The sequence below is a fragment of the Artemia sp. Qi Xiang Cuo genome, chromosome 6, assembly GCF_049724085.1.
Source record: "Artemia sp. Qi Xiang Cuo chromosome 6, ASM4972408v1, whole genome shotgun sequence".
NCBI classification, from domain to species: domain Eukaryota; kingdom Metazoa; phylum Arthropoda; class Branchiopoda; order Anostraca; family Artemiidae; genus Artemia; species Artemia sp. Qi Xiang Cuo.
This window is the reverse complement of record NC_142799.1, coordinates 38,835,076-38,850,509: the sequence shown is the minus strand read 5'-3', so window position 1 is coordinate 38,850,509 and position 15,434 is coordinate 38,835,076. Positions and strand designations below refer to the sequence as shown.

General features: G+C 36.0%; 1 protein-coding gene across 3 annotated transcripts in view; it reads left to right on the top strand.

The window, feature by feature from the left end:
- Nucleotides 1–1,631: 1,631 nt before the first annotated feature.
- Nucleotides 1,632–15,434, top strand: part of LOC148951207 (uncharacterized) — a 77,548-nt gene continuing 63,745 nt past the window's right edge. Inside the window, exon 1 of one of the 3 annotated variants that reach the window (XM_089090719.1) lies at nt 1,632–1,734. The gene's annotated coding sequence lies outside the window, so the exon portion shown is untranslated. Of the gene's footprint in view, nt 1,767–15,434 lie in introns of all 3 variants that reach the window. The other 2 variants (XM_089090717.1, XM_089090718.1) reach the window with 2 other exon arrangements.

The window sequence follows — 15,434 nt, the reverse complement described above, 5'->3', positions numbered from 1 at the left end:
CCATGCATAACTGTTGTTAATGCATGACATTGTGAGGTTGTTTTATGAAGGAAGAAAAATGTTACAGAAAAAGACGCTTTTTAATCCTCTGAGTTCCAAATATGTTGCCGTTTTATGATATACTGAGTCACTTGAAAGACGGAAACTGATAATCCTTAATCCAAAAAAATCAAAAATGCAATGAATTACGCTGCAAACTAGAGCAAAGGGGTGAAACGACCGAGGAAATGACAATATACGGTTAATGGGGGGAAATACATATTAAAAGTGAATAAATGAAAAAAAAAATTCACCTGAAACTAAGCAGAAGAATTACAACTTAAAACGAACAGAAACTGTTCCGTATATGAGAGGCTGTCCCTTCTTCAATCCCTCACTCTTCGCGCTACAGTTTCTTTTTTTAACTTCCTCAAACTTTAACGCAAAGAGCAAGGTAGCCTATTAAGGAGGAGGCATCTTTCCTCTTATACAATAAAATTTCTGTTCTTTTCAAGTTTCAATGTTGCTCCTTTCTTTCAATTGAAACAATTCTTTTTAACTTAATTTCTGATCATTTCTCAAATAATGCCGGGAAATCCATCTCCTCTCCTCCGTAGACCCTCCCCCTCCACAAAAAATATTTCCCCATGGATAACTCCGCTAGTGTAAAATGACCACTGAGCAATTCCTTTAAATAATTCCATCCTCGGTAAAATTACCGCAAAGAAATTTTCTTGGACAATTCCGCCTGGAAAATTCTCCCTAGCCTATTTTTATCTAAAAAGACTTATCTTTTGTTTGATTCCAGGTCGTTCTAAATCATACCCCGTAGAAAATTCTCCCGGAAATCATCCCCTCCCGTTCGCCGGTGGAAGGGTTCTCCAGTGGAAAATTCCCCCCCATATAGAATTTCTCCTGCGGAAAATCCCTCCCCGTCACAAACAGAAACTTAGACAATTCCAACTGTGCTGGAAATTTCCCCGGACAATTTCTCTGCAACATCTACACATGTGAAATTGAGTCTAAAGAATTTCCAATAAATATTCTGGGAAAATCCCCTTGTGTAAAATCTCCCCTGGAAAGTTCAATAATCTTAATAAATGAATAAAAGCAAAATCAGATCTGTAAAGCAGAAAATTTTTCTCTTCCTTTCCTTCCTCTTCTTAAATACATAACTAACTACTTTGTATGTAAGCTCTTATTCCCATTTCTTGATTAAAAATCTGTCGACAGACTTTTACAAATGCAGTTATTACGTTAGCTTTTTTAGCACACCGCAGTAAACAAATCACTGTAAAAACGTAAGGCTAAATAAAGATAGACCGGCGGTGCACCTCCGAAATTTCTCTCCACGCCGGCGCTTTCTTCATCGGTGGCGCGTCGTTAATAAATTAGCATGGAGTTGGGGTGTGGCTAGAAGCCAGAGAAACTAAGGATAGACGAACATAAGCTAAATTGATGGTACCATTGAATTATTTCAATTGAATATCTTTATTATATACGTTGTGTTTGTGATTGCAATTGATTTTCGTCACTGACAGCCAATCAAAACCGTTTTTTTTTTTGTTTTATTTGGTTGACGCAAAAAAGGCCTTCTATTTCTGTTGATCATTATTTTTCAGATAGCGCTTTGTGAAAAAACTGACAAACCGCAACAATGCTGGTCTAACTAGTTTATTTTTTATGATTTGAATGAAAATGACCTGGGTTGATTAATTTGCACCTACTTGTTTTCTTAATGAGCCAGAAAAAGTAGTAAACATATAGTTAGAATTACACAATAGTAAGTACAGTATATATTGGATCAAATTAGCCAAAAAAATTTGAAAACAATGCTAGCCTAAATCTGATTAACTATAGGTTTAGTGGTTGGTCTCTCCTGAAGAAAGCACTATATATTCTTAAAAAATTAGGTAGGCTGTTAGTGTTGCACTCCCAGTCTCTGAAATTAAACACTAGGCTGTAAGATTCTGAAAACTAGCCTACTTTAAAATTTTGGTTAAAGTCTAGTTTAATAGCTAGGCTATTACAATATAAAAAAATAGGCCTACAGAGCCTAAAAAGCACTGGGAAGTCATTTTGAGGTACCTAAGCCTACCTCTAGCCTAACTCTTTTGCCTCTGAAGAGAGTAAAATTTTACTTTAGGCCTAGCTACTTTTGGAGGTCAATATCTACCAAATCATATTATTGAGTTAGGAATAAAGTGTATACACCATTCGATGCCTTTTTTCATGCTTATTACGAATAGGGTAAAAAACCAGTATCCAATTGAGCAAAATTATGTAAAACTAAAACCCTCACATCTTGTTACCAAAGAGGAATTGAGAAGGATTGGGTATATTAATGAATAGCTAAAAGTCTAAGCTATGCATCAATATGGTTATTATTCAGATTATTTCAGATCAACCACTTGAAACTATTAGTTTATTGACTTACCTACAGGGACCTCTTTTTGGAAATCCCAATTATCCTATTTTGATGTCGCCTATATATCCTTTTAGTGTTCCAGTTTTATACATATATTAAAAGAAAGCTAATTTTCTTCTGATTCTAAAAATGTAACTTTTATTGCTTGAAATTTATTCCATAAATCACAAATATTTAAATAGGCCTAGCCTATAATTTTTCTTTTCAATTGCTTTTCAAAACAGAGACCATATTTTCAATTTATGCTGACAAATTATTGGTGAAAATTTGACCAAGAAGACGGGGTTCTTGTTACTGCCCTCACATTCCATCATGCTGTAATAAAAAGGGGTGGTCCAAAAACCCATTGCTATTTTTCTGGAATGCCAAAGAACAGTGGTCTTTCCCAAAAAGAGGTCTTTTACCATATAATAAGCATTTCTTGTGGTAATTATTTACCCCCCCCCCCCCCCGTTAAAGGATATAACTACCCAAAACCTGACTGGACCTATTTAGGGGGGGGGGCTGAAAGCCCTTTCCAAAATAAAAGGGTATTATATTTGTAATCAGCATAAAAAAGGCATCAAATGGTGTATTCACTTTAGTCCTAACTCAATAATATGATTTGGTATATATTGACCCTTTTGGCTATCTTGGAAAGGGGTTAGGTTAGGAAAATGGGTAAATATTTACCAAATCATACTGTTGAGTTGCAGATAAAGTGAATATACCATTTGATGGTTTTTTTATGCTCTTTACAAATATCATAATCATTTTTGTTGGAAATGAATTTGTTAAATATAGCCTAGGCTATACCAAATCATATTATTGAGTTAGGAATAAAGTGAATACACCATTTGATGCCTTTTTTTATGCTGATTATGAATATAATAATCATCTCTATTGGAAAAGAATTTCAGCCCCCCCCCCGCCCTATATATGCCAATTAGGGTATATATTTTTACATTAGGGGGGGGGGGGTTAAGTTGAAGCTTGCCCCCCATTTACATCAGAAATAAAATTTGCCCCCATCCCCCCAGGTGTAGAAATATATATCCTGAATTGGCATATTTAGGGAGGAGGGGGCTGAAATTAATTTCCAATAGAAATGATTATTATATTTGTAATCATCATAAAAAAGGTATCAAACGGTGTATTCACTTTATTCCTAACTCAATAATATGATTCGGTAAATATTTACTGGAAAATGAAACTTTCAGGGAGGGTTCATAGGCTAGAGTAGCCTATGTCCCAGGAAGGTATTTTGATGTACCTAACCTACCTCCACTCCTTCTCCCTCTAGAGGGCTGGGGCATCCCATGGGGGGGGGAGGGGTGCACTGCCCCCCTAACCTTTTTGGTATTTGGTAAAATTTTCACAGAAGGCAAAAATTTTGCAAAATCAGCTGAAATTTAGCAAGATTATTGATTTCTACAGAAAATTTGGCATAAATCAGGTAGGAATTCAGTAAAATTTACAAAGATTACCCCCCCCCCCCCCCCAATAAAATGACCCTCAGGACACCCCTGCTAGAGGGTCCTGACCTTTACAAATCTGTGTGTTAAAAAAGAGAAACCTTACAAAATAGATCTTCTTCTTAAATGAAGTGCAACAAAATTGTTTTCAGCTTCACAACTTTACTCAATCCAAATTTATAGGGTTTTAAAGATATGCAAATACATTTCCTAAATTAAAAAAAATTAAAACATTGATATGGTTTGAAATTCTACTCAAATAACAGGAATTGCATTTTCAGAACTAAAGCCATGAGAAAAATAAACTGAAAATTAAGGTAAAATGTTGTTCTATCAAAATTTCAACAGGTAATAGACATGTCATGTCGACAAATTTCAGGGCCCTCAAGAGGGAGAAGGAGTGGAGGTAGGTACTTCAAAACACCTTCCTGGGACATACCTTAGCCTTTAGACACATCGTTAAAAGTTTCATGTTCCTAACCTAACCCCTTTCCAAGATTGCCAAAAGGAGCTAAAGTAGAATTTTACCCTGAAGGGCAGTGATCTTGGTAAAGCACTAGAATTTTGCCTCTTCAGAAGGAAACTCAATAGAGTAAAAAGAGATATGCTTTTAGGTTGCTAATTTATGCTTGTTTTCATGGTTTGTGCTTTTGACAATTCATCCATAGCCCCCTCCCCTCTAATGCTCTTATGTAGCCCTAGGCTATATAAAGAAACTAACCATAAAGTGATGGAAATCTGGTAAATATCTAGAGTAACAGAGTATTCAGATAGCCAGGCTCACCCTAGGGGTGCAAAATGCCAGGGGGTAACATAAATTATCACTAAGGGACTTTTTTTTTTAACAAAAAATAGACTGATATGATCTATTGTCAAATCATCAGGTGCACTCTACTGCTGCACTGCCTATACACAGTAAAGTGATTTTTAAACAACAGAGGAGTTTCATGGCCACTTATAAACTATCAGATGTCTCTGTTGTATGGCAGTTGAGAGTTTGGTATCACCTCTCACTTTCCTTACTTTTGGCTGATCAGTTTTATTCTGTTCATTGCTTCCAGTTTTTCTAAATTTTCAGGCATTTCCCCAAAAATCTTGCAAAAACTCTTGTGCCTAGAAGTGTCAAAGCTTTAAATCCAGCCCTGCAGGTAGTTAAGAAACAAAGTTGCCCCTAGAATCAGGATTTCACCCTGAATCCAAATATGACATTTGCTTCTATTACAAATTTGATTTTAACCTATCTTAATCTAACCTTACCCAAATATATAGCCCATATTGTATATTTTCCATGCATTTATTTATTTTCAATTTGGGGGTAAACCAGTTTTAACAAGTTTGGTGTTAACACATGTATGTAAGCTGTAACAAAATAAGAAAAAAAAGTTATCATCTTTGAGGGTATGTAAAGGGCTTAAAATTGAATGTATAACAGAAATAACTGCCATATTTGGATTCAGGATTAGCTATCCAAGTAGGGTGAATTGGGGAAAGTCCGACACCTTAACATGTTTTTTTTGTTAAATTGACTCTCAAGATTTTTTTTTATGAGTATCTCATACCATCTTCTATCAACCTTTTTTTTTACAGCAGTTTCCCATATTATTCACTTTCTGATTTTCCCATATACTGTGCTTGTAACACATCACCAGGTCTCAAAGTTGGTGCAGTCTGCTATGTTGGACTTACCCCAGCTTTGGGGGACGTGCAACGTATCCTTCTAGCTTTTTTCAACAATATGTCAAAAATGATATGACTTCACCATCTTATAGGGCATCGAGAAATCAGTATAAGTCCATGAGCAAACAATTTTTATGTCAAACTCACTGACTGGCATCAAAAGGCCAGACCATACTTTTTTCTGCTGCTCTGGGGTAACTCTGACAGTGTTGGACTTATCCAACAGGTAAACATTCCAAGTATCTTAGCCAAGGTGCACAAATTACTAAATGTAAATGATTGCTTGTATTTTAAAAAAGAAAAATATATCACACAAATTATGGTTTGACTTCAGATACAAAAAGTTACTAATATATGTTGTAGCTTACGTGTATGGGCATAAAACAAAGATCTACTGACACTTGCCAGTAACTGCCTTGTACGATACAATAACCTGACGGATTTGGGGTATTTCAAATGGTCCGGTTCCCACTAAGTTTACTGGTCCTGCAAAAATGTATTTGTCATCCACAGTATCAATATTGTCTTTCTTTGGCCAATTGAAAGAGTAGGTGGCAAGGCTCAAGCAGTGAAGAAACTTGAGCTTAACTTTTCCCTCGTCAGGAAAGTCTAGAACCCTTCCTATGTACCAACCTTGTTCGTCATTCCTGGCATCGTATCTAAATGCATAGTACTCATTTAGCTTGGGAACAATCTTTTGCTTATTGGGTGTCTCCTTGTCATCACTGTCACTTTCTTGAATAGTATCTTGAATACTCTGCTCATCCTCATCAGAGCCAAGTTCAAGGCTGATGTCTGATTCGCTATCACCCATATCTCTATTGGCTTCCCTCTTAGGAAGAATTTTTTTTTTTCGATTTTATACCCTTCCCATCTGAACTTTTCTTCTTCCCTTTGCCTTTTGCTTTCAGATTTTCTTCCCTCTTAAGCACCTCTAGATGCTCTTTTGATGTTATCACTTCTGCCTCTCTTGCAATTTTCTTCCGTTTTTCTATTCCTGAAACTGATGGTAGGTCGGGCCGCTTGATTGAGTCAAGAAGAATCTCTTCAAAAGTTTTTGATTGGTTGCCAAGCAACTTCCTTAGACTAATGGTAACAGAAAAGGTAATTTTTTCTAGTTCAGTGTTGATGGTGGTTGTGACTTTAGATGTGCCTGAATTTTCCTCTTGCTCCTTTTTCATTTGTGCATAGCGTCTCAACTTGGTGGGTTCAAACTTTGTCTGGTCAATTACGGATGGGTTTACTCTCATTGGAACACTCAGATCAAAGATTCCAGTTGCTTTGAACGACTTTTCGATCAGACTAGGAGTGAGATAGGTATCCCATACTTTTGATAAGAGACATACAAAATCCTTCTTTGACAGAATGTTGCCAGGGTACTCCCTCTGCCATTTCGAGAGATTCTGATCATAAGACGTTTTCATTCCCTTGAAAACCACTTTATCGAGAGGTTGAAGCATGTGGGATGCATGTGGAGGTAGCTTGAGAATTGTCACGTTATTTTCGTTTGCAAGTTTTGCAAGAGCAAGAGAAAGATGTGAGCCATGTCCATCTAAGATGAGAAGTGCCTTTCCCTTTACATGAGGAAGAAACTGGAATTCAAACCAGTTCATAAAGAGATCAGACGTCATCCACCCTTTATTGGTAGATGAGTAAGATGCACCAGGGTAAGCTCCATCTACAGGTATCCACGAGGTCCAGGTATTCTTTGCAGAGAAAACAATTAAAGGTGGGAGTTTTTCTCCGTTTGCACTGATACAAGCAAGGACAGTTGTATTTTCACGTCCATTACCACCTGTTCTACTAGTGGCTGGTGAGCCTTTGGCTCCTGCAACTTTCGTGTTTCCAGGATCCCTGCAGAAAGATATCTCGTCAAAATTAAACCAGCATTAGGGCTTGTCAAGAATATCCATCACCATGGCAGTTTCATACAACAGCTCATAAAAACCATACATTATGAAGGGCTCAGAGTGCTGCAAAAGACTTTTGCTTTCTAACCTGTCAGGTTTCTTTATTGAAATATTGTTTCGGCACTTGAACCCCACCCACCAGTCATGACCAGGTCGGTTGTCCTTAAATCTAGTTTGAACTTTGTTCTTGATGAGCTAGTCTTGGACTTGGTCAAAAAATTCCTGCTTGCTGAGACCTATGCCCCACTTTTCAAGTATTCGGAGACCCTGAGCCATATCTTTTTCTATTTCAGCAGGAATTTCTTGGCTCCTCCCTCCACCAGAAACTGGTTTTTTTACTTGTGTCTTCTTCATAAGATGGTCATGCAAGGTAGTGCGTGGTATTTGAAATACTTTCGAAGCCTGTAGCATAGACATTCTCTTTGAAGATATCTCTGCTAGCGCGTTTTGTAGCTGAGTTGCATCATATGTTCCTTCAACCCTGCGTTGTGTTTTCCGAACATAATTTCTAGGCATCTAGAAAAGAAAAAGGAATTATGAATGAATGGATGAATTTATTCGAAGGGGAATTATGAATGAATTGATGAATGTATTCAAAAATCTGTCACAAGCAGGTGTGCAAAAAATTCCAAAACTGCCAGTAGCAGAATTCCAAAAGCTGCCAACACTTTAGCAGCAAAATCCGTGTTTTGACAGCTTTTCTTTGAGCAAAAAGTATTTCTATAGGTCAAATTTGCAGAAAAGTAACAAATGTAACTTAGTATAGCTTTTGGTTAGAAATATCAATAGTTTTCTGAATCATATTTAATCATATTCAAGTACTGTCTCATATTTATTTTAATACTGCTAATGATGTATAATATTCAAAGTCTCAAGTATACAGTATATAGCTAACTGCTGATAGTTTATGGATTGAGTTGTACACTCAAATGATATTGGTATTATAAAAATAATACACACCCAACTGCATTCTGAATATTCATTGATCACTGTACTACAACTATAAAAAGGTCAGTATACTTTTACTAGCATAGGATGAAAGGTCAGTAATTCAATGATCTATGTCTGGCTTTGATGTGTAGTAAATAATTGAGACATAAACTTTTGAAAATAGTGAAAAAATTATTTCAAGTCAAGTGAAAGTAATAGTTACTATGGGTGGATTGTCGTCCGTGATAAATCACTAGGGGTGGCAACCCTGAAAGAAAGGGGATTTTTGGGGAACCGATTTTGAGAATGTTTATGAGAAGACAGATTTTGGGGGAAATCCCCAAAAATTTGGGGATAGTGGAAGCACTGGTATTTTTGAAAAAAAATGCCAACAAATTTTACTAGGCCATGAAAACTGTCCAGTAGCATTGCTAATATGCTATCCCACTTTTTGCACGGCGGAGCACGACTTGTGTTTTGACACCTTTTCTTTGAGCAAAAATTATTTTATATGTAAAAAGGGTATTTTCAGACAAAATCTGACAACAAATTTGATACATGCCAAGTAGCATTTCTACTTTGCTACACTTTTTGCACGGCTGGTCACAAGTAAAGGTTAATACTAAAAAAAATTACAAGGGAGAAAGATAAACGAGAGCAGGCACAGAACTGCAAAACATGAATGATCAACACAACACTACATTCCACTAAGTAAGTAGAGCCATCTAAGGATGGTTACTGGCTTCAACCCTTATTATCTAAAGCTTATAATCTGTTCTACTATTTAAAATATCAATCTTTGATTAAAGGGGGTAAGTCCGACATCCCTGCCAAACTTCCCCCATAGGGGGTAAGACCGACATGTCGGACTTTCCCCAGATGGGCTTTTTCGGGGGTAAGTCCGACACCCCTCTTATCTGTTCAACTAATAACATTAGCTTGTTTTAAAAAATCAGGAAGATGCTCCTGGTCTTCTGGTTTCTAAGAAATGAAAAAAAAATTCTCTATCTCTCTTACTTTATAATCTACTTAAGTTAAAGTAAAGTCAGTTACCTGTGTTCCTAAAAAAACGCCGTCCAAAAAACTTAAAAACCCTCTGAATAGAAGGCGTGCTAACTCTGCCGGAAGTTGATGGCACTGTTGCCTACTGCTACTATTATGGAAGAAAATATGAAAGCCTCCCACAGATACAATGGACCATAGACAAGTTGAAGGCCGGTATCGGACTTACTCCACTGTCGGACTTTCCCCGATTCACCCTACTCCATTTATCTAGATATTTACTGAGACAGCCCCAGGCAGTTTGGTGATGCAGTGACTTCTTAGTAGTATGATATTAGTTTCTATTATTAAGTTTAAATGCTTCTGTGGCCTATGTATATGCCTGTCAAGGCATGTGTATACACAGAAATTTTTAATAAAGAGGCTCAGTTATAACAGAAAAAAATTACCTATTTGATAATTAAGAAAAAATTTAAGATTTCTGTCCTGTTTGCATGCCTATTTCTGTCAAACCTCATTTTTAAAGTTGCTAATAAATATATAATCTTGGACCTTGTCTTTCCTGTGTTAGTTGATACCCCCTTAGGATTGTGCTACTATGAATAAGAAGAACAATAGATTTTATGGGGATTGGTGCTGTGTTTTTATTGTATACTCACTCCATTATGAATTGTTCTTGTCTAAGATTCTAGTGTGCCCCAGGAAAATGGTAAACTAAAAATCTAAGTTGACTGCAGCAACTCCAAGTGTTCATTAATTATTCCATAGTTTTACTCCTAAAATACCATCAGTGTTAGCAACTCCTAAAAAGGGCTGGCATCAAGATTATCAGATAAACATGTCAAAAAGTTGAAGACTTCTGTCTTTGACCATGTTTGCCAACAGTAAATGTCAACTGTAAATGTATTGGTTCAACTTTCTGGTGAATGGAATTCCAATTTCAATCTGCAGGCAATTTCTGCAAAATATATTAAGGGTGCTAAGAGAGAGAAAACAAATTTTCCCAAATTTGCAATCTAATTAGTTCATTCTTTCACAATAGTTCATATTTTTCAAAACTAGAGCTGATGGAAAAGAGACTGAAAGTACAAAATTAAGGTAAAACATTTCTGTCAAAATTTGAATAAGCATAGACCTGTCATCTTACTATAGCATGTTATAGAAAGCATCTATTTCCTCATCATAAGCTTTATGATCTGAGCATCAAACAGTTTGTGGTAACAAACTGTATAGTAAGAGCAACTTCTCTCAATAGTAACCAAAACTTTAAAAATTAGAATTTTGATACCATAGCAAGTAGTTGGACTTATACAAAGCAAGTTGTCATTGTATGTTTGTTTTCTTGGTTCCAGTTAATCAATGCTTTGTTTACAAGTTGCAAAATCACAAGTCCTATTCCAGCACGATGAGCAAAGTGCTGACCCACTAAGTACTTTGGCACATCCATCACTAAAATACTCTAAACACTTGAACTCAATCATTGAAGAAACCTTGCTGCATAGAGGTCAGGGAAGCATGATATTCCTAAGTCCATAAATAAGGGGGAATGGGCTGTGGTGGAACCTTGAGGGGGAACCCCCAGGGGGAAAACACCTGCAACTAAATTTTAAACTTAAGCTCAGCAGATACAAATACCTGTTAAAATTCAAACTCAAAACAACCAGTAATAACTATCAAAGAATAAATGAAACCCAAAACAAACAGAAATTAAATAAACAATCATAGCAAAAAATGTACAGCAAGTAATAGTATAAATGAATAAATAGATCTTAAAGCAAGTAATTCTTAGATTGAATATGAAAATCAAGCTTAAAACAAAAAAAAAATATTTTGCTTTTGAAGCATAAACGAAACTTAAAACAAACAGAAATTAAATAAACAATCAATGCCAACAAACATACAATAGATATTAATGTAAATGAATAAATAAATCTTAAAATGAGTGAAACTTCAATTGAATATGCAAATCAAGCTTGAAACAAACAAAAATCATTACAAACAAGAGTTTGGGTTTGACCTCCTTCTCTCACTGTAAAAGTCTAAAACCTACTGCATCATTGGCACTTTACTGAAAACTATATGCTGCATGAACAGTCTTGGAAAGTATAAACAACATCAAACTGAATATTTGATAAATAATGATATTAATTGTTGAAACATCCATCAGTTCAATATTTTTTTTTTTTTTCAATGCTGCAAGAACTGGAAAAGAAAATATTTATAATATAATTTGTTTTCAGTGAAGCACCAATGATGCAGTAGGCTTTTGTTTTTTACAGTTAAGGAAGGAGGCAGTATTCAAACTCTTGTTTGTAGTGAAACTATATTCATCTTGAACAATTCTTGAAAGAAGTGAAATGTTTGTAGTGAAACTATATTCATCTTGAACAATTCTCGAAACTATATTCATCTTGAACAATTCTCATCAGTTCAAAATTTACTATAATTTTAATGTATATTTTCAATATTAAGTGCAAAAGAAATTACTTGTAATAATATTGGTTTTCTGTAAACCACCAATGACGCAGTAGGTTTTAGACTTTTATAGTGAGAGAAGAAGGCAATACCCAAACTCTTGTTTGTAGTGATTTTTTTTTTTTGTTTCAAGCTATATTTGCATCTTCAGTTTATGTTTCACTTGCTTTAAGATTTATTCATTCATTTATATTAATATCTATTGTATTTTGTTTGCATTGATTGCTTATTTAATTTCTGTTTGTTTTATGTTTCATTTATGGTTCAATAGCAAAATATTTTTTTTTCGTTTTAAGCTTGATTTTCATATTCAATCTAAGAATTACTTGCTTTAAGATCTATTTATTCATTTATATTATTACTTGTTGTATGTTTTTTTTGCTATGATTGTTTATTTATATCTGTTTGTTTTGCGTTTCATTTATTCTTTAATAGTAATTTCTGTTCGTTTTGGGTTGGAATTTTAACAGGTATTGTATCTGCTGAGCTTAATTTTAAAATGGCCTTTACTTTTCTTTGAAAAACTTATTTAATGGAAAGTCTTTTTTTAATTAATTTTTGTTTGTTTTTGATTGCAAAAAGTTTCAAGTTTTTAAGAATTCCTTATTTCAAAATCAAACTTTTCTTAAAAATTCAAATGTTCATCAAAGTATCAAAACTGGTATCAAAGTAACAATTTCAAAGTGAAAAAATGGGTTTTTTGTCAACCTTGGAGTTTTTATTACCTGATGTTTGAACTATTTTTAACAAAATGGCTATCTAAATTTTTTTATCAGATGGGTTTGAGGAACAAAGAACGTGAGGGGGGGCGCTAATTGCCCTTTCGTCTCTTTTGACTCTTTAAAAGTGAACTAGAACTTTCTATTTTCAATCAAATGAGCCCTCTCTGAAGTTTATACAAGCATCCCTTCTATAAGAACTATATATACCCCCAGAGTATAAATTACAACGCCTGTCCCTGAGCCCTGGGGGGTTGTGTCAACCCTGGAGTTTTAATATCTGATGTTTGAACTACTTTTAACAAAATAGTCACCTCAAATTTCTATTAGATGGGTTTATCCATCCGATAAACCCAAAGGCGGGGAGGGTGGGAAGGGCTAGTTGCCCTTCAATCTTTTTTTACTCTGATAACATGAACTAGAACTTTTAATTTCCATTTAAATGAACCCTCTCTGAAGTTTATACAAGCATCATTTTCATAAGAACTATATACAGCCCCAGGACATAGCTTACAATGCCTGCCCCCCATGCCCAGGGGGGTTGTGTTGACACCAGAGTTTTTGTTATCAGACCTGAACTAGTCTAAAAAAATGGATATCTCAAAATTTGTATTGAATGGGCTTAGGGAAAAAGGGCGGGGGGGGGGGCTAGGGGCCCTCTGATCTCTTTTTACTCTTAAAAATTGAACTAGAACTTTCAATTTTAACTAAAATCAGCACTCTGTGATGTTTATACAAGCATCCTTTCCATAAGAACTATATATGCCCCCAGGGGATAACTTGCAATGCCTGCCCCTGGGCCTTTTGTGGTTGTGTGAACACTAGTTTTTGTTATTTGACCTTTGCACTATTTTTAACAAAATAGCTATCTCAAAATTTTTATCAGATGCATTTGGGGAAATAGAGGAGTGGGGGAGGGATAGTTGCCCTCTGATCTCTTTTGACTCTTAAAAACTGAACTAGAACTTTCATTTTCCAATCAAATAAGCCTTCTCTGAAGTTTATACAAGCATCCCTTCCACAACAACTGTATATGCCCCCAAGGTATAATTTACAATGCCTACCCCTGGCCCTGAAGGATTGTGTTGACCCTCTAGTTTTCGTTATATGATCTTTGAACCATTTTGGAAACATGGCTCTCTCAAAGTTCTTATCGGATGTGTTTGAGAAAAATAAGGCGTGTAGAGGGGGGGGTAGTTGTCCTCCGATCTCTTTTGATTCTTAAAACCTGAACGAGAACTTTCAATTTCCAATCATATGACCCCTCTCCGAAGTTTATACAAGCATCCCTTCCATAAGAACTGTATATGTCCCAAGAGCATTACTTACAATGCCTGCCTCCGGGCCCTTGGGGATTGTATTGACTGCAGAGTTTTCATTATATGATCTTTAAACTATTTAAAAAAAAATGGCTATCTCAAAGTTATTATCGGATGGGTTTGAGGAACAAAGGGTATGGAGGGGGGGGGATAATTGCCCTCTGATATCTTTTGACATTTTAAAAGTGAACTAGAACTTTCAATTTGCAATCAAATGAGCCCTCTCCAAAGTTTATACAAGCATACCTTCCATAAGAACCATTTATTGGCCCTGGGAGTTGCATCAACACATGAGTTTTTCTCATCCGACCTTTGAACTATTTTTAACGAAATGGCAATACGTAAAGTAGTTTTTATTATAAGGTCTTTGAACTATTTTTAACAAAATAGCCACCTCAAATTTTTTATTACATGTATTGGGGGAAACGGGGCCTGAGGGGGGGGGCTATTTGCCCTCCGATCACTTTTGACTCTTAAAAAGGGCACTAGAACTCGCGATATCCAATCGAATGAGCCCCCTTTGAAGTTTATAAAATGACCCCTTCTATATGAAGTGCATCTGGGAAAAAAAGTAAATGGAGTGTGGGGGGAGGCTAGCTGCCCTTTGATCACCTTTGAGTATTAAAAAGTGAATTATAACTTTCAATTTCCAATCAAATGAGACCTCTATGAAGTTTATATGAGCATCCCTTCAATAAGAACCATATATGCCCCCAGGGCATAACTTACAACGCCTACCCCTGGCCCTGGGGGGCTGTGTCGACACTGGAGTTTTTGTTATCTGAACTTTGAACTATTTTTAAAAAAATGGCTATCTCAAAGTTCTTATCAGAGGGGTTTGAGGAAAAAAGGGTATTGAGGGAGGGGCTAGTTGCCCTCTAATATCTTTTGACTCTTAAAAAAGGCACTAGAACTCTCGATTTCCAATCAAATGAGCGCCGTTTGAAGTTTATATGATGACCTCTTCTATATGAAGTGCCCCTGGGAAAAAAATAAATGGAGTGTGGATGGAGCCTAGCTGCCCACCAATCACTTTTGACTCTTAAAAAGTGAATTACAACTTTCAATTTCCAACCAAATGAGCCCTCTATGAAAATTATACAAGCATCCTTTCCATAATAACCATATATGCCCCCAGGGCATAACTTACAACGCCTACCCCTGGGCGCTGGGAGGATGTGTTGACGCTGGTGTTTCTTGTTATCTGAACTTTAAACTATTTTTAACGAAATGTCTATCTCAAAATTTTTATCTGATGCATTTAGGGCGTGGGGGGGGGGGGGCTAGTTGACCTCCAATCTCGTTTGACTATTTAAAGTGAACAAGAACTTTCAATTTCCAATAAAATGAGCCATCTCCTAAGTTTATACGAGCATCCCTATCATAAGAACTATATTTGGCCCCAGAGCATCACTTACAATGCCTGCCTCTGGGCCCTGGGGGGTTGCGTTGACACAGAAGTTTTTCTTATCTGACCTTTGAACTATTTTTAATGAAATGGCTATTTTTAAAAATGTATCAGATGGGCTTGGGGAAAAAAG